This window comes from Salvelinus namaycush, chromosome 25 (assembly GCF_016432855.1).
Source record: "Salvelinus namaycush isolate Seneca chromosome 25, SaNama_1.0, whole genome shotgun sequence".
Lineage (NCBI taxonomy): Eukaryota > Metazoa > Chordata > Actinopteri > Salmoniformes > Salmonidae > Salvelinus > Salvelinus namaycush.
Window position 1 is genome coordinate 39594556 of NC_052331.1, and position 18402 is coordinate 39612957.

The 18402-nt window shown below is 41.4% G+C and overlaps 6 non-coding genes across 6 annotated transcripts; 4 read left to right on the forward strand and 2 right to left on the reverse strand.

Moving 5' to 3' along the window:
* Positions 1–8611: 8611 nt before the first annotated feature.
* On the forward strand, positions 8612–8684 carry trnak-uuu. Its single transcript has one exon. It is a non-coding gene; the product is annotated as a tRNA-Lys (tRNA).
* A 1199-nt stretch (positions 8685–9883) lies between these two features.
* trnak-uuu lies at positions 9884–9956 on the forward strand. The gene has a single exon. It is a non-coding gene; the product is annotated as a tRNA-Lys (tRNA).
* A 1199-nt stretch (positions 9957–11155) lies between these two features.
* On the forward strand, positions 11156–11228 carry trnak-uuu. Its single transcript has one exon. It is a non-coding gene; the product is annotated as a tRNA-Lys (tRNA).
* Positions 11229–12188: 960 nt separating this feature from the next.
* Positions 12189–12260, reverse strand: trnaw-cca. Its single transcript has one exon. It is a non-coding gene; the product is annotated as a tRNA-Trp (tRNA).
* Positions 12261–12427: 167 nt separating this feature from the next.
* trnak-uuu lies at positions 12428–12500 on the forward strand. Its single transcript has one exon. It is a non-coding gene; the product is annotated as a tRNA-Lys (tRNA).
* A 5536-nt stretch (positions 12501–18036) lies between these two features.
* Positions 18037–18109, reverse strand: trnak-uuu. Its single transcript has one exon. It is a non-coding gene; the product is annotated as a tRNA-Lys (tRNA).
* Between the last annotated feature and the right edge of the window lie 293 nt (positions 18110–18402).

Here is an 18402-nt window from a genome sequence, read left to right on the forward strand (position 1 = left end):
ATGCAGAGCGCCAAATTAAAATTAATTATATGAAAATTACTATAAAATCAAACTTTCATTAAATCACACATGAAAGATACCAAATTAAAGCTACACTGGTTGTGAATCCAGCCAACATGTCAGAATTCAAATAGGCTTTTCAGCGAAAGCATACTATGCTATTATCTGAGCATAGCACCATAGTAAACAAAAGAGAGAAAACATTTCAACCCTGCAGGCGCGACACAAAACGCAGAAATAAAAATATAATTCATGCCTTACCTTTTGACGAGGTTCTGTTCTTGGCACTCCAATATGTCCCATAAACATCACAAATGGTCCTTTTGTTTGATTAATTCTGTCGATATATATCCAAAATGTCCATTTATTTGGCGCGTTTGATCCAGAAAAACACAGGTTCCAACTTGCTCAAACGTGCCGACAAATATCTCAAAGGTTACCTGTAAACTTTGCCAAAAAATGTCAAACTACTTTTGTAATACAACTCTAGGTATTTTTTAACGTTAATAATTGATAAAATTGAAGACGGGATGATCTGTGCTCAATACAGGATTAAAATGTAGCATGCCTTCTGTTTGATTGAAGCGCATGTCCAGGACACCTGGAGTGACTCGACTTCAAGATGGCCGTATTTCTTCATTACACAAAGGAATAACCTCAACCTATTTCTTAGGACTGTTGACATCCAGTGGAAGCCGTAGGGACTGCAAGTAATTCGCTTAGAAATCTGGTTTCCCAATGAAAACTCATTGAAAAGACAGTGACCTCAAAAAAAAAAAATCTGAATGGTTTGTCCTCGGGGTTTCGCCTGCTAAATAAGCTCTGTTATACTCACAGACATGATTCAAACGGTTTTAGAAACTTCAGAGTGTTTTCTATCCAAATCAACTAATAATATGCATATCTTATCTCCTGGGGATGAGTAGCTGGCAGTTGAATTTGGGTATGCTTTTCATCCAAAAGTGAAAATGCTGCCCCCTACCCTAGAGAAGTTAAACATTCACAGTGTAGGTTGGAAAAAGTATGTGAACCCCTAGGCTAATGACTTCTCCAAAAGCTAATTGGAGTCAGCTAACCTGGAGTCCAATCAATGAAACAAGATTAGAGATGTTGGTTAGAGCTGCCTTGCCCTATCAAAAACACTCACAAAATTTGAGTTTGCTATTCACCAGAAGCATTGCCTGATGTGAACCATGCCTCAAACAATAGAGATCTCAGAAGACCTCAGATTAAGAATTGTTGACTTGCATAAAGCTGGAAAGTGTTACAAAAGTACTGAAACTACAGTTGAGTCATTTGGAAGGAACACACAACTCTTATGTGTGGAGAAAAAAGGCACAGAAAACCAACATCAAAACCTCCTCCCAACTGTAAAGTATGGTGGAGGGAGCATCATGGTTTGGGGCTGCTTTGCTGCCTCGGGGCCTGGACAGTTGCTATAATCGACGGAAAATGAATTTCCAAGTTTATCAAGACAATTTGCAGGAGAATGTTAGGGTATCTGTCTGCCAATTGAAGCTCAACAGAAGTTGGGTGATGCAACAGGGCAACGACCCAAAACACAGAAGTAAATCAACAACAGAATGGCTTCAACAGAAGAAAATACGCCTTCTGGAGTGGCCCAGTCAGAGTTCTGACCTCAACCCGATTGAGATGCTGTGGCATGACCTCAAGAGAGCAGTTCACACCAGACATCCAAGGAATATTGCTGAACTGAAACAGTTTTGTAAAGAGGAATGGTCCAAAATTCCTCCTGACCGTTGTGCAGGTCTGATCCGCAACTACAGAAAATGTTTGGATGAGGTTATTGCTGCCAAAGAAGGGTCAACCAGTTATTAAATCCAAGGGTTCACATACTTTCACCACCCTGCACTGAGAATGTTTTAACGGTGTGTTCAATAAAGACATGAACACGTATAATTGTTTGTGTGTTATTAGTTAAGCAGACTGTGTTTGTCTGTTGTTGTGACCTAGATGAAGATCAGATCAAATTTGACCAATTTTTGCAGAAATCCAGGTATTTCCAAAGGGTTCAAATACTTTTTATTGCCACTGTATATGTCATGTATGTATGTGTGTATATACAGTTGAAGTCGGAAGTTTACATACACTTAGGTTGAAGTCATTAAAACTCATTTTTCAACCACTCCACAAATTTCTTGTTAACGAACTATAGTTTTGGCAAGTTGGTTAGGACATCTACTTTCTGCATGACACAAGTTATTTTTCCAACAATTGTTTACAGACAGATTATTTCACTTATAGTTCACTGTATCACAATTCCAGTGGGTCAGAAGTTTATATACACTAAGTTGACAGTGCCTTTAACAATTTGAAAATTCCAGAAAATTATGTCATGGCTTTAGAAGTTTCTGATAAGCTAATGGATATCATTTGAGTCAATTGTAGGTGTACCTGTGGATGTATTTCAAGGCCTACCTTCAAACTCAGTGCCCCTTTGCTTGACATCATGGGACAATCAAAAGAAATCAGCCAAGACCTCAGAAAAAGAAATCGTAGACCTCCACAAGTCTGGTTTATCCTTGGGAGCAATTTCCAAACACCAGAAGGTACCATGGTCATCTGTAGATAAAACAATAGTACGCAAGTATAAACACCATGGGACCACACAGCCGTCATACTGCTCAGGAAGGAGACGCGTTCTGTCTCCTAGAGATGAACGTACTTCGGTGCGAAAACTGCAAATCAATCCCAGAACAACAGAAAAGGACCTTGTGAAGATGCTGGAGGAAACAGGTACAAAAGTATATTTATCCACAGTAAAACAAGTCCTATATCGACATAACCTGAAAGGCCGCTCAGCAAGGAAGAAGCCACTGCTCCAAAACCGCCATAAAAAAGCCAGACTACCATTTGCAACTGCACATGGGGACAAAGATCATACTTTTTGGAGAAATGTCCTCTGGTCTGATGAAACAAAAATAGAACCGTTTGGCCATAATGACCATCGTTATGTTTGGAGGAAAAAGGGGGAGGTTTGCAAGCCGAAGAACACCATTCCAACCGTGAAGCACGGGGGTGGCAGCATCATGTTGTGGGGGTGCTATGCTGCAGGAGGGACTGGTGCACTTCACAAAATAGATAGCATCGTGAGGGAGGAAAATGATGTGGATATATTGAAGCAACATCTCAAGGCATCAGTCAGGAAGTTAAAGCTTGGTCACAAATGGGTCTTCCAAATGGACAATGACCCCAAGCATACTTCCAAAGTTGTGGCAAAATGGCTTAAGGACAACAGGGTCAAGGTATTTGAGTAGCCATCACATAGCCCTGACCTCAATTCTATAGAAAATTTGTGGGCAGAACTGAAAAAGTGTGTGCGAGCAAGGAGGCCTACAAATCTGACTCAGTTACACCAGCTCTGTCAGGAGGAATGGGCCAAAACTCACCCAACTTATTGTGGGAAGCTTGTGGAAGGCTACCTGAAACGTTTGACCCAAGTTAAACAATGCAAAGGCAATGCTACCAAATACTAATTGAGTGTATGTAAACTTCTGACCCACTGGGAATGTGATGAAAGAAATAAAATCTGAAATAAATTATTCTCTCTACTATTATTCTGACATTTCACATTCTTAAAATAAAGTGGTGATCCCAACTGACTTATGACAGGGCATTTTTATTAGGATTAAATGTCAGGAATTGTGAAAAACGGAGTTTAAATGTATTTGGCTACGGTGTATGTAAACTTCCGACTTCAACTGTATACAGTGTGTATGTACTGTATGTATGTATATTATTTTACTGCTCTAGGGATGTAATTTATTATTATGTATTGATTTTTACATTACTTTCTTTTACTCTTTATGCAATGCGCAATGCAGAGAACACTGGAAGAAGAATTATCATTTAATTACCATCGCAAATTATTGTAATGTTTGTTTGTGTCATTTAATCCCATAAATAATGGGTTGCCAATTGGCGATTTGACATTTTTCTTTTTTTGCATTCATTCATTCATTCATTCAATCGTTAATTTCATTCATTCATTCATTCATTCATTCATTCATGCATGTGGGTGTGATAAACATTCATGCTTCAATCCACACAGGGATACTTGTATTGTACTGTGACAGTAAACATACCAGTAAAGCAGATAACTTTAGAATGCCATTAGTGTTCCATGTGCCAGGATGTTGTTGTCTGTTATTTAAGCAATAAGGCCAGAGGGGGTTCAGTATACGACCAGTATACCATGGCTAAGGGCTGTTGTAAGGCACGACGTGAAACAACTGCACTCCGCTGTGTGTCTTGGTCACATCACACCCACACATCATGAGTTAAATCCACAGCATTGGAGGCCGCTGAGGGGAGGACGGCTCATGATAATGGCTGGAATGGAGCGAATGGAATGGCATCAAACCAAAATATGAAACCCAATGTTTAACAAATCTGCTAGGGTTTTTAAAAAGTTGGTGCTGGCTTATCAGCGCTTTATTTGTTTTTCACAGCCCTGGTACTAAAAACATTTATTTGGATCTACTTCCATTTTGGACACAGTTCCACATAATGGAAACAGATTATTGGTTTAAAATGACGTTACATTGTTACTTAAATCACTGGTGTTATTCACACTATCGAATTAAGAAATAATAATTGGAAATTGTAAAAAACGTATCTTATTCAATTATTCATACCCCTGTTCCCTTCCCTTCAGTGTGTACCACTCACTTTCACTGGCGGCTTATCTATGGGTCCACAGGAAGCTTATCTTTAACCCAAACACCAGATTGCAGCCTCTAATTTAATATCAGTCCCGAGGCTCAATCCCTCTGATCGTCATGGGACCTTGTATTGAAACCGTAGCTCCTTCAAATTATTAAGATATGGCATTATAGGAGTGCTGTTTGCATTTTAGTCTACCCTAACAATGTTACTTTATATATCTATTACCAATTTCCATTGGATATTCACTTCCTGCTTCACGCTCATTAAATGTCTATTATTTTGAGATTAATATGTAATGCGCCGAAATTATAAAATACATCGGCCAATTCAGAAGGGGAGAGATAAACCTTGGAAGGAATTTCCTTTTTAAGGTAGCTCTCAACACTAGAGTTTGTTTCTGCGATCAACATGTATTATAACTGGGCTAGCACTGCCTATCAGTCCACTGTCATTGGAGGGCTCTGTCCATAATGAGTCACCTGACACACTGTCTATCAGTCCACTGTCATTGGAGGGCTCTGTCCATAAGGTTTCTGGCACCTGAGACAGGATAGACTGAGAGACAGAGACAGTTTCCCACTCCATCTCGGGGAGTGGTTACATTTTGCCTCCTCACGAATTGGCTTAATAAGAACTTCATCGTTGGGGATATCAACGAAAACTCCATCGGGAGTACAGTAAATTGTAGCCTTAAGTTAACGGTTGAGTGGGTGAATGCAACACATAAATACAGATGATCATGTTCAGTATTCATTGGTCCTATTGAACAGGGCATGGGTTTTGTTTCAATGTATTACCGGGGTAGTATTCCTTTAATTCTTGGCGAAGGCTCTGATTAATTTTTTATTTATTTTTACAATTGCTAACAAGCGTTTACCTACACTTAAGATACTTTTTCTAAACTCTTAACACAGCAACACACCTACATCACACAATCAGCCAAATAGTTCATTTTCTGCTCAAAACCACTTTTTGTTCATTAATCTATCTGCACTGTCCAATTTACAGTAGCTATTCCAGTGAAAGAATACCATTGCTTATTGCGATAGTCCATGGTATTAGACTGGACTCTTTCACCAGTCTCTCTCAGTGATAGACCATGGTATTAACCTGGACTCTTTCACCAGTCTCTCTCAGTGATAGTCCATGGTATTAGGCTGGACTCTTTTACCAGCCTCTCTCAGTGATAGTCCATGGTATTAGGCTGGACTCTTTCACCAGTCTCTCTCAGTGATAGACCATGGTATTAGGCTGGACTCTTTCACCAGTATCTCTCAGTGATAGAACATGGTTTATCTTATGGTCTATGATGGTGGCTCTTATTTCATCAGTGACAACAGCTCTTACTCTCCTTTGAACACCACCACGCATTCTTACTGCTCTCCCCCTACCTCTCCTTCTCCCTTGTCCTGGTCCAACTACTCCTTTGCCTGGTCCAACTACTTCTCTGCCTCGTCCAACTACTCCTCTCCCTGGTCCAGCTACTCCTCTCCCTGGTCCAACTACTCATCTCCCTGGTCCAGCTACTCCTCTGCCTGGTCCAGCTACTCCTCTGCCTGGTCCAGCTACTCCTCTGCCTGGTCCAACTACTCCTCTCCCTTGTCCAACTACTCCTCTCCCTGGTCCAACTACTCATCTGCCTGGTCCAGCTACTCCTCTGCCTAGTCCAGCTACTCCTCTGCCTGGTCCAGCTACTCCTCTGCCTGGTCCAGCTACTCCTCTGCCTGGTCCAGCTACTCCTCTGCCTGGTCCAGCTACTCCTCTGCCTGGTCCAGCTACTCCTCTCCCTGGTCCAGCTACTCCTCTCCCTTGTCCAACTACTCCTCTCCCTGGTCCAACTACTCATCTGCCTGGTCCAGCTACTCCTCTGTCTAGTCCAGCTACTCCTCTGCCTGGTCCAGCTACTCCTCTGCCTGGTCCAGCTACTCCTCTGCCTGGTCCAGCTACTCCTCTGCCTGGTCCAGCTACTCCTCTGCCTGGTCCAGCTACTCCTCTTCCTGGTCCAGCTACTCCTCTGCCTGGTCCAGCTACTCCTCTCCCTGGTCCAGCTACTCCTCTGCCTGGTCCAGACATTATTTTTTCGCTCTCTGCTCCTCTGTGATGTTCTGTATCCACATTGAATAAAATCAATCCAAAGAGTCCCCTTTGTACTGTGTATGTCCATGTAATTGAAAGAACTTCAACACCTGGCTATGTCTCCGATTGAGATTGGAATCAGCTGTGGTTGGTCTATTTTACACAACTTACAGTAAATCAGCTATTTCTCAATGTTTCAATGATCTGTTCTTTCAAAAATGCTTATCAGGTTTTGAACATTAGGTCTTCATTTCTGGCATGCTGTGTGCAAGCATTTGTAAATCAGACAAGAAAGATCCATAATTTTGGTATTGGGTAAGCTTGTATGTTACGAAAATGTAAGCATTTTAGAAACCTGTTAATTGACTGCATATTCTGTGAAAACAACATGAATTGTGTTAATGGTATGGTCCACAACAGAAGTATGTTGTGCTAAATGTGTTTAGAGTTTTGAAAATGTGACAACAGATTGGACAAAAGGATGTTAGCGATTGTAAAAAAAACTGTAATGTGGCATTGATATTTTTTGTTGAATGCAAGTTTTGAAAGCCTAGAAAATGCGCCAATTTTTGTCTGAGACTTTATTTCTGTCACGACTTCCGCCGAAGTCGGGTCCTCTCCTTGTTCGGGTGGCGGTCGGCGTCGCCGGTCTTCTAGCCATCATCGATCCACTTTTCATTTTCCATGTGTTTTGTCTTGTTTTTCCTCACACCTGGTTTCAATTCCCTCAATCATTTGTTGTGTTTTTAACCCTCTGTTTTCCCCATGTCTTTGTGTGGGATTGTTTATTGTAAGTGCTTGTGCACGTGTTGATTTGGTGCGCGATGGGTTTTTGTACCCAATTGTCTTGTTATTTTTATGCCGTGGTTTTGCTATTACACTGCTCCGGCTATTCGTGGCGCAACGGTAGCGCAGCTGACTCCAGATCAGAAGGTTGTGTGTTCAAATCACGTCGTGGTCAGGGTTGTCAGATTTCAAAAAGGCTTTTCTGCGAAAGCATACCATGCGTTTATCTGAGGACAGCGCCCCGCTTACAAAAGCATACAAACATATTCCAACCAAGTAGAGGAGTCACGAAAGTCAGAAATAGCGATAAAATGAATCACTTACCTTTGAAGATCTTCATCTGGTTGCAGTCACATTCAATTGAAAACTACCCACATCAAAAAAATCCCACTTCCTGGAGGGATTTTCCTCAGGTTTTCGCCTGCCATATCAGTTCTGTTATACTCACAGACATAATTTTAACAGTTATGGAAACTTTAGAGTGTGTTCTATCCACATCTGCCCATTATATGCATATCCTAGCTTCCGGGCCTGAGTAACAGGCAGTTTACTTGGCGCACGCTTCTCATCCAGACGTCGAAATACTGCCCCCAAGCCATAAGAAGTTAAACTCCCTGTTCGAAGACTGATTTAAGTCTATCAATCACACAGCATCATCTGATTTTGGAATTTGCAGTGTGCCAGGCTTTTGTGAGAGACAATTGTCATGTAAAGCAGCATTGGTTTGATTGTTTTCGTGCGAGATTAGTACTGTAAAGCCACATTGGTACTAGTGCTGATTCATTGAGTAAAGAAGGCAGAGATTACACACATAAAAACACTGACCACGACGTGATTTGAACACGCAGCCTTCTGAACTGGAGTCAGACGCGCTACCGTTACACCACAAAGTCTTGGACAAAGTGCATCTTTGGAGGGGATGCCTAGTTCAGATTTCGTTGACTGTATAATTTGGAATGGAGGCCTTGTTCTCTGGGGAAATTTACCATCTGACAATGCCCCCTCGTCAGCACGTGCCTCTGCCCGGCAGGTTAGGTGTATGAAAATAGGCATTTGCAGAGCCCGGATAGCTCAGTCGGTAGATCATCAGACTTTTAATCTGAGGGTCCAGGGTTCAAGTCCCTGTTTGGGCGTGGTGGTAATGTTCTCCTTCCTTCACTAGGAAGTCTTTCTACACTCTCATTTTCTATGACTTTCCATGACATGTTCACCTGCGGACACTACACTCCCAGAGCCAAAACAGCTTAGTCTGAAGACTTTAGGATTTTTAATCTGAACCTCCAGGTTTAACCTCTCGGCGCAGGTGTTCTGCTAGCAACCCACCCCGACAACATCCGGTGAAATTGCAGAGCACCAAATTCAAAACACAGAAATAGTCATAATAAAAATTCACAAAAATACAAGTGTTATTCATTGCCTTAAAGATGAACTTCTTGTTAATCCAGCCGCTTTGTCAGATTTCAAAAAGGCTTTTCTGCGAAAGCATACCATGCGTTTATCTGAGGACAGCGCCCCGCTTACAAAAGCATACAAACATATTCCAACCAAGTAGAGGAGTCACGAAAGTCAGAAATAGCGATAAAATGAATCACTTACCTTTGAAGATCTTCATCTGGTTGCAGTCACATTCAATTGAAAACTACCCACATCAAAAAAATCCCACTTCCTGGAGGGATTTTCCTCAGGTTTTCGCCTGCCATATCAGTTCTGTTATACTCACAGACATAATTTTAACAGTTTTGGAAACTTTAGAGTGTGTTCTATCCAAATCTGCCCATTATATGCATATCCTAGCTTCCGGGCCTGAGTAACAGGCAGTTTACTTGGGGCACGCTTCTCATCCAGACGTCGAAATACTGCCCCCAAGCCATAAGAAGTTAAACTCCCTGTTTGAAGACTGATTTAAGTCTATCAATCAGACAGCATCATCTGATTTAGGAATTTGCAGTGTGCCAGGCTTTTGTGAGAGACAATTGTCATGTAAAGTAGCATTGGTTTGTTTGTTTTCGTGTGAGATTAGTACTGTAAAGCCACATTGTTACTAGTGCTGATTCATTGAGTAAAGAAGGCAGAGATTACACACATAAAAACACTGACCACGACGTGATTTGAACACGCAACCTTCTGATCTGGAGTCAGACGCGCTACCGTTACACCACAAAGTCTTGGACAAAGTGCATCTTTGGAGGGGATGCCTAGTTCAGATTTCGTTGACTGTATAATTTGGAATGGAGGCCTGGTTCTCTGGGGAAATTTACCATCTGACAATGCCCCCTCGTCAGCACGTGCCTCTGCCCGGCAGGTTAGGTGTATGAAAATAGGCATTTGCAGAGCCCGGATAGCTCAGTCGGTAGATCATCAGACTTTTAATCTGAGGGTCCAGGGTTCAAGTCCCTGTTTGGGCGTGGTGGTAATGTTCTCCTTCCTTCACTAGGAAGTCTTTCTACACTCTCATTTTCTATGACTTTCCATGACATGTTCACCTGCGGACACTACACTCCCAGAGCCAAAACAGCTTAGTCTGAAGACTTTAGGATTTTTAATCTGAACCTCCAGGTTTAACCTCTCGGCGCAGGTGTTCTGCTAGCAACCCACCTCGACAACATCCGGTGAAATTGCAGAGCACCAAATTCAAAACACAGAAATAGTCATAATAAAAATTCACAAAAATACAAGTGTTATTCATTGCCTTAAAGATGAACTTCTTGTTAATCCAGCCGCTTTGTCAGATTTCAAAAAGGCTTTTCTGCGAAAGCATACCATGCGTTTATCTGAGGACAGCGCCCCGCTTACAAAAGCATACAAACATATTCCAACCAAGTAGAGGAGTCACGAAAGTCAGAAATAGCGATAAAATGAATCACTTACCTTTGAAGATCTTCATCTGGTTGCAGTCACATTCAATTGAAAACTACCCACATCAAAAAAATCCCACTTCCTGGAGGGATTTTCCTCAGGTTTTCGCCTGCCATATCAGTTCTGTTATACTCACAGACATAATTTTAACAGTTATGGAAACTTTAGAGTGTGTTCTATCCAAATCTGCCCATTATATGCATATCCTAGCTTCCGGGCCTGAGTAACAGGCAGTTTACTTGGGGCACGCTTCTCATCCAGACGTCGAAATACTGCCCCCAAGCCATAAGAAGTTAAACTCCCTGTTTGAAGACTGATTTAAGTCTATCAATCAGACAGCATTATCTGATTTAGGAATTTGCAGTGTGCCAGGCTTTTGTGAGAGACAATTGTCATGTAAAGTAGCATTGGTTTGTTTGTTTTCGTGTGAGATTAGTACTGTAAAGGCACATTGGTACTAGTGCTGATTCATTGAGTAAAGAAGGCAGAGATTACACACATAAAAACACTGACCACGACGTGATTTGAACACGCAGCCTTCTGAACTGGAGTCAGACGCGCTACCGTTACACCACAAAGTCTTGGACAAAGTGCATCTTTGGAGGGGATGCCTAGTTCAGATTTCGTTGACTGTATAATTTGGAATGGAGGCCTGGTTCTCTGGGGAAATTTACCATCTGACAATGCCCCCTCGTCAGCACGTGCCTCTGCCCGGCAGGTTAGGTGTATGAAAATAGGCATTTGCAGAGCCCGGATAGCTCAGTCGGTAGATCATCAGACTTTTAATCTGAGGGTCCAGGGTTCAAGTCCCTGTTTGGGCGTGGTGGTAATGTTCTCCTTCCTTCACTAGGAAGTCTTTCTACACTCTCATTTTCTATGACTTTCCATGACATGTTCACCTGCGGACACTACACTCCCAGAGCCAAAACAGCTTAGTCTGAAGACTTTAGGATTTTTAATCTGAACCTCCAGGTTTAACCTCTCGGCGCAGGTGTTCTGCTAGCAACCCACCTCGACAACATCCGGTGAAATTGCAGAGCACCAAATTCAAAACACAGAAATAGTCATAATAAAAATTCACAAAAATACAAGTGTTATTCATTGCCTTAAAGATGAACTTCTTGTTAATCCAGCCGCTTTGTCAGATTTCAAAAAGGCTTTTCTGCGAAAGCATACCATGCGTTTATCTGAGGACAGCGCCCCGCTTACAAAAGCATACAAACATATTCCAACCAAGTAGAGGAGTCACGAAAGTCAGAAATAGCGATAAAATGAATCACTTACCTTTGAAGATCTTCATCTGGTTGCAGTCACATTCAATTGAAAACTACCCACATCAAAAAAATCCCACTTCCTGGATGGATTTTCCTCAGGTTTTCGCCTGCCATATCAGTTCTGTTATACTCACAGACATAATTTTAACAGTTTTGGAAACTTTAGAGTGTGTTCTATCCAAATCTGCCCATTATATGCATATCCTAGCTTCCGGGCCTGAGTAACAGGCAGTTTACTTGGGGCACGCTTCTCATCCAGACGTCGAAATACTGCCCCCAAGCCATAAGAAGTTAAACTCCCTGTTCGAAGACTGATTTAAGTCTATGAATCACACAGCATCATCTGATTTAGGAATTTGCAGTGTGCCAGGCTTTTGTGAGAGACAATTGTCATGTAAAGTAGCATTGGTTTGTTTGTTTTCGTGTGAGATTAGTACTGTAAAGGCACATTGGTACTAGTGCTGATTCATTGAGTAAAGAAGGCAGAGATTACACACATAAAAACACTGACCACGACGTGATTTGAACACGCAACCTTCTGATCTGGAGTCAGACGCGCTACCGTTGCGCCACGAAGTCTTGGACAAATTGCATCTTTGGAGGGGATGCCTAGTTCAGATTTCGTTGACTGTATAATTTGGAATGGAGACCTGGTTCTCTGGGGAAATATACCATCTGACAATGCCCCCTCGTCAGCACGTGCCTCTGCCCGGCAGGTTAGGTGTATGAAAATAGGCAATTGCAGAGCCCGGATAGCTCAGTCGGTAGAGCATCAGACTTTTAATCTGAGGGTCCAGGGTTCAAGTCCCTGTTCGGGCGTGATGTAATGTTCTCCTTCCTTCACTAGGAAGTATTTCTACACTATGACTTTCCATGACATGTTCACCTGTGGACAATACACTCCCAGAGCCAAAACATCTTAGTCTGAAGACTTCAGAATTTTTAATCTGAACCTCCAGGTTTAACTTCTACTTCATCACAATCCCGGATCCGGGAGCACCCCCATCAGTAAAAAAGCCGCCTAGCATAGCGTCACAAGTAAATACTAGCATCTAAATATCATTAAATCACAAGTCCAAGACACCAGATGAAAGATACACAACTTGTGAATCCAGCCATCATTTCTGATTTTTAAAATGTTTTACAGGGAAGACACAATATGTATTTCTATTAGCTAACCACGATAGCAAAAGACAACTTTTTTTTCCCACCATTTTTTTCCTGCATAGGTAGCGATCACAATTTCGACCAAATAAAGATATAAATAGTCACTAACCAAGAAACAACTTCATCAGATGACAGTCTGATAACATATTTATTGTATAGCATATGTTTTGTTAGAAAAATTTGCATATTTCAGGTATAAATCATAGTTTTACATTGCAGCCACCATCACAACTCTCACCAAAGCAAATAGAATAACTACAGAGACCATCGTGTATTACCTAAATACTCGTCATAAAACATTTATGAAAAATACACAGCGTACAGCAAATGAAAGACACAGATCTTGTGAATCCAGCCAATATTTCAGATTTTCTAAGTGTTTTACAGCGAAAACACAATATAGCGTTATATTAGCTTACCACAATAGCAAACACACAACAGCATTGATTCAAGCCAAAAATAGCGATAACGTATAAACCACCAAAATATATTAATTTTTTCACTGACCTGCTCAGAATTCTTCAGATGACAGTCCTATAACATCATATTACACAATGCATATAGAGTTTGTTCGAAAATGTGCATATTTAGCGGCACAAATTGTGGTTATACAATGAGAAAAGTAGCCAAGCTGCCAAGAAAATGTCGGGAGAAATCTTGGGAGAGGCACCTATTCTAATCGATAAATAATCATAAATTTGACTAAAAAATACAGGTTGGACAGCAAATGAAAGATAAATTAGTTCTTAATGCAATCGCTGTGTTACATTTTTAAAATTAACGTTACTACAACATACAGCGTGCGTTAAAGCGAGGCTGCACTGAAATTAATGGCGGCTTATGCATTTTACATTTTTCAACAGAACAACGAATTAACAGCATAAATAGTTCTTACTTTTTGATGAACTCCCATCAGAATCTTGGGAAAGGTGTCCTTTGTCCAAAAGAATCGTTGCTCGGTTGTAGAATGTCGTCTTCAACGTTGCAATTAGCAGTAAACATTAGCATGTGAGCCAGAGATACCCAACTACCTAGAACGCCACAAAAATAAATACCCGAAAATCGCAATATACTGACATAAACTGATATAATTCGGTTTAAAATAACAACATTATGATGCCTTTAAAGCCTATATCGAATAAAAACACAGCCGGATATTTCTAAAAGCTATAACCGAAGATTCTAGTACGATATGCCAAGGTCCTTTCTGCGTCAGAGCGAAGAGGGAAAAGAACAGACACTTCCTTGCCAAGCTATTTATAACCTTTCAGATCTGCGTAGAGACTCCATTTCAACTCTCACTATTCGCTAACATCCAGGGGAAGGCGTATGCAGTGCATCTCAACCAATAGAAGACAGGCAGATTTATAAACAGATCTCAGAGCAGCTTGCAGAATTCTGCATTCTCACATCCACATAGGAAAATTGCTCTAAGTCCAGTTCTGTTTCACTCACAGATATAATTCAAACGGTTTTAGAAACTAGAGAGTGTTTTCTATCCAATAGTAATAATAATATGCATATTGTACGAGCAAGAATTGAGTACGAGGCAGTTTAAATTGGGAACGTAATTATTACAAAGTGCTAACAGCACCCCCTATTGACAAGAAGTTAAACTGTCTCCTCCCCTTCATCTACACTGATTGAAGTGGATTTAACAAGTGACATCAATAAGGGATCATAGCTATCACCTGGATTCACTTGGTCAAATCTACGTAATTGAAAGAGCAGGTGTTCTTAATGTTTTGTCCACTCAAGTTACTGGTAATGTATTTGGCTGTCTACAAACATTAGAGCTCCGGTTTAATGTTGGAAATCCCCCCCCCCCCCCCCCCCACCTTGTCCAAGACCCTTTCAATCTTTTTTTCTTTCATTTGGGTTTAATAGATATACGCTTCCTGTTTTCTAATAGTTTACTCAACAAAGAAAAGTATTGCTTTAGGCTCTACTAAAAGTTTGAACAAGGAGGTAAACTTTAAAAATATTTAGGATGTTGAGAGGCTGGGTTTGGTTGTTTTTTCCCCAAGATCAGATAGAAGGGAGATAACAGAATACCAAGAGCATATTGATTAGATTGGCCATCTTCCAGGACCACCCTGATATACACCAGCAAACCAGAGAATTGTTTTCTCAGAACCACAGTACAGAGAAACTAACTTCTCTGCAAAAGACGAAGAGATACACTACTTGGGTGTTCTTCAACGTTGGCCAGGTGTTATTTATTGTGGCGTGACACTTATTGATGAACTTGTTTGGCTTGGAAATTGTCGCAGCCAAGATGGCACCTGTGTGAAGTCAACACCTAGGGGAGGATATCTCCTGCCCATTCAATTATTTCAGCTACTTCATCAAGGTCGGGGGAAAATCGAGTATGTTGAGCTACTTTCAAAAATCTCTGCTTTATTCTGTCTTTGAGTTAGTGGAAGTCTTTTGTGTCACAGTTCTTTATTGTGTTCCGAACCCCCCCCCCAGATAGATGCCAATTTGATTAGCATTGATTAGCATTGTAGCACGACCTGAAAAATTGATGTTGTTGTTTGTTTGTGTGTTTCTTCCATTTGAGACAGCAGATGGCCTTGTCTATTGTTTGGACGGTCGTACAGACTTCACACTAGGACACCGCTGCTGTTGTCTCTCAGACAAATGTTTCAGGGAGGGAGAGATTGATAGAAAAAAGAGACAGAAAAGGGAGATGGGGCCTCAAAATGTCGCTCTTGCTGTATCTTTATGGACAGAGAGATAGATTGAGAAACAGAGAGAGAATGAGAGATGGACCACATAAAAGAAAGACAGCAGGAGTTCTACTTAAAGTCTCGACCGAGTTTTAGCTACTGCTGCAACCTAGACAGGGCAGCTGGCTTGCAGCCAACCGAGAGGGAGCTTCCAAGTGTCCCCTCCAAACAGCGCAGATGGAGAATCCAGTGCCTTAACCTATTCATCAGCACATTAATAGAGATTATCCTCACAGTTAGCTAGCTGTCCTTTAGCCACCACAACCCACCGCCCCCTCACTCCCACAGCCTCACTCAGGGAGGGTTCTAGCTTTTTGGAGGCCTTAAGCAAGATCTTGTTTAGGGGCTCTCTTCACAGCAACATTACCAGGACAGACCTTTGGGGAACTGCTACAGTAGCAGTACAGACATTTTCTAAGATTCAAAAGCTTGTGAAATTGACTAGTTTGATGGGCAATTTGTTACATTTACAGTTACAAGAGAGAATAAAATAAAAAATAAAAACATCAACAATCCGCAAGGGCACTTTTCTTATATGAAGGCAAAATGTCTCTATTGAGGGCAAAATGGTAGGTGCTCGAGCACCCTTAGAGCCCTATATGTGCAACCTCACAGACTGTTGGGTAAATATGGCTGAAGGGGTAGGATTAGGGGTAGGAGAAAACCCTTCCGCATGAGATAGATGAACCAGCAAAGGGCTGTCATAGGGTGATGGATGATGTTGTAGATTTCTACTGAGTTGTCTGAGTCGTGAATGATTTCTACTGAGTCGTCTGAGTCGTGAATGATTTCTACTGAGTTGTCTGAGTCGTGAATGATTTCTACTGAGTCGTCTGAGTCGTGAATGATGTCTACTGAGGTGTGAATGATTTCTACTGAGGTGTGAATGATTTCTACTGATTCGTCTGAGTCATGAATGATTTCTACTGAGTCATCTGAGTTTTGAATGATTTCTACTGAGGTGTGAATGATTTCTACTGAGTCGTGAATGATTTCTACTGAGTCGTCTGAGGTGTGAATGATTTCTACTGAGTCGTCTGAGTCATGAATTATTTCTACTGAGTCATCTGAGTCGTGAATGATTACCACTGAGTCACCTGAGTTGTGAATGTGAAATCTGAAATATGCCTCCCCTCCAAAGATGCAATTTGTCCAAGACTTAGTGGTGCAACGGTAGCGCGTCTGACTCCAGATCAGAAGGATATAAGCCTGGCACACTGCAAATTCCTAAATAAGATGATGCTGTGTGATTGACAGACTTAAATCAGTCTTCGAACAGGGAGTTTAACTTCTTATGGCTTGGGGGCAGTATTTCGACATCTGGATGAGAAGCGTGCCCCAAGTAAACTGCCTGTTACTCAGGCCCAGAAGCTAGGATATGCATATATCTTGTAGATTTGGATAGAACACACTCTACAGTTTCCAAAACTGTTCAAATAAGGTCTGTGAGTATAACAGAACTGATATGGCAGGCAAAAAGAAAACCGGGGAATATCCATCCAGGAAGTGGCATTTTTTTGATGTGGGTAGTTTTCAATTGAATGCCTATTGAGTTTCTAATGGGCTAAGACCCAGATTGCAGTTCCTATGGCTTCCACTAGATGTCAACAGTCTTTAGACTTTGTTTCAGGCTTGTTTTCTGACAAATGAAGAAGAATGAGAACTTTCTGTCAGTGGACTGAGGAAGCATGCAGTGCTGGTTGGAGCGCGTGACAGAGTGCACGCCCTTCGTTGTTTTTCCTTTCTATTGAATACGCTATTGTCCGATTGAAATATTATCGATTATTTAGACAATTGACAACGTGAGGATTAATTATAAACATCGTTTGACATGTTTCGACAAACTTTACCGGTACTATTAGGATGTATTCGTCTGCATGTTTTGACCACCTTTGAGCCAGTGTATTACTGAACACAACGCGCCAACAAAACTGAGTTTTTGGGATATAAAGAGGGACTTTATCGAACAAAACAAACATGTATTGTGTAGCTGGGACTCTTGTGACTGCAACCAGATGAAGATCTTCAAAGGTAAGTGATTAATTTTATAGCTCTTTCTGACTTTCGTGACTCCTCTACTTGGTTGGAATATGTTTGTATGCTTGGCGCTGTCCTCAGATAATCGCATGGTATGCTTTCTCAGTAAAGCCTTTTTGAAATCTGACAAAGCGGCTGGATAAACAAGAAATTAATCCTGAAGCCGATGAATAACACTTGTATTTTTGTGAATGTTTATTATGACTATTTCTGTATTTTGAATTTGGCGCAATTTCACCGGATGTTGTCGAGGTGGGATGCTAGCAGAACACCTGCGCCAGAGAGGTTAAACCTGGAGGTTGAGATTAAAAATCCTAATGTCTTCAGACTAAGTTGTTTTGGCTCTGGGAGTGTATTGTCCACAGGTGAACATGTCATGGAAAGTCATAGAAAATGAGAGTGTAGAACAAATAAAGCCACGCCCGAACAGGGACTTGAACCCTGGACCCTCAGATTAAAAGTCTGATGCTCTACCGACTGAGCTATCCGGGCTCTGCATTTGCTTATTTTCATACACCTAACCTGCCGGGCAGAGGCACGTGCTGACGAGGGGGCATTGTCAGATGGTACATTTCCCCAGAGAACCAGGTCTCCATTCGAAATTATACAGTCAACGAAATCTGAACTAGGCATCCCCTCCAAAGATGCAATTTGTCCAAGTCTTAGTGGCGCAACGGTAGCGTGTCTGACTCCAGATCAGAAGGTTGCGTGTTCAAATCACGTTGTGGTCAGTGTTTTTATGTGTGTAATCTCTGCTTTCTTTACTCAATGAATCAGCACTAGTA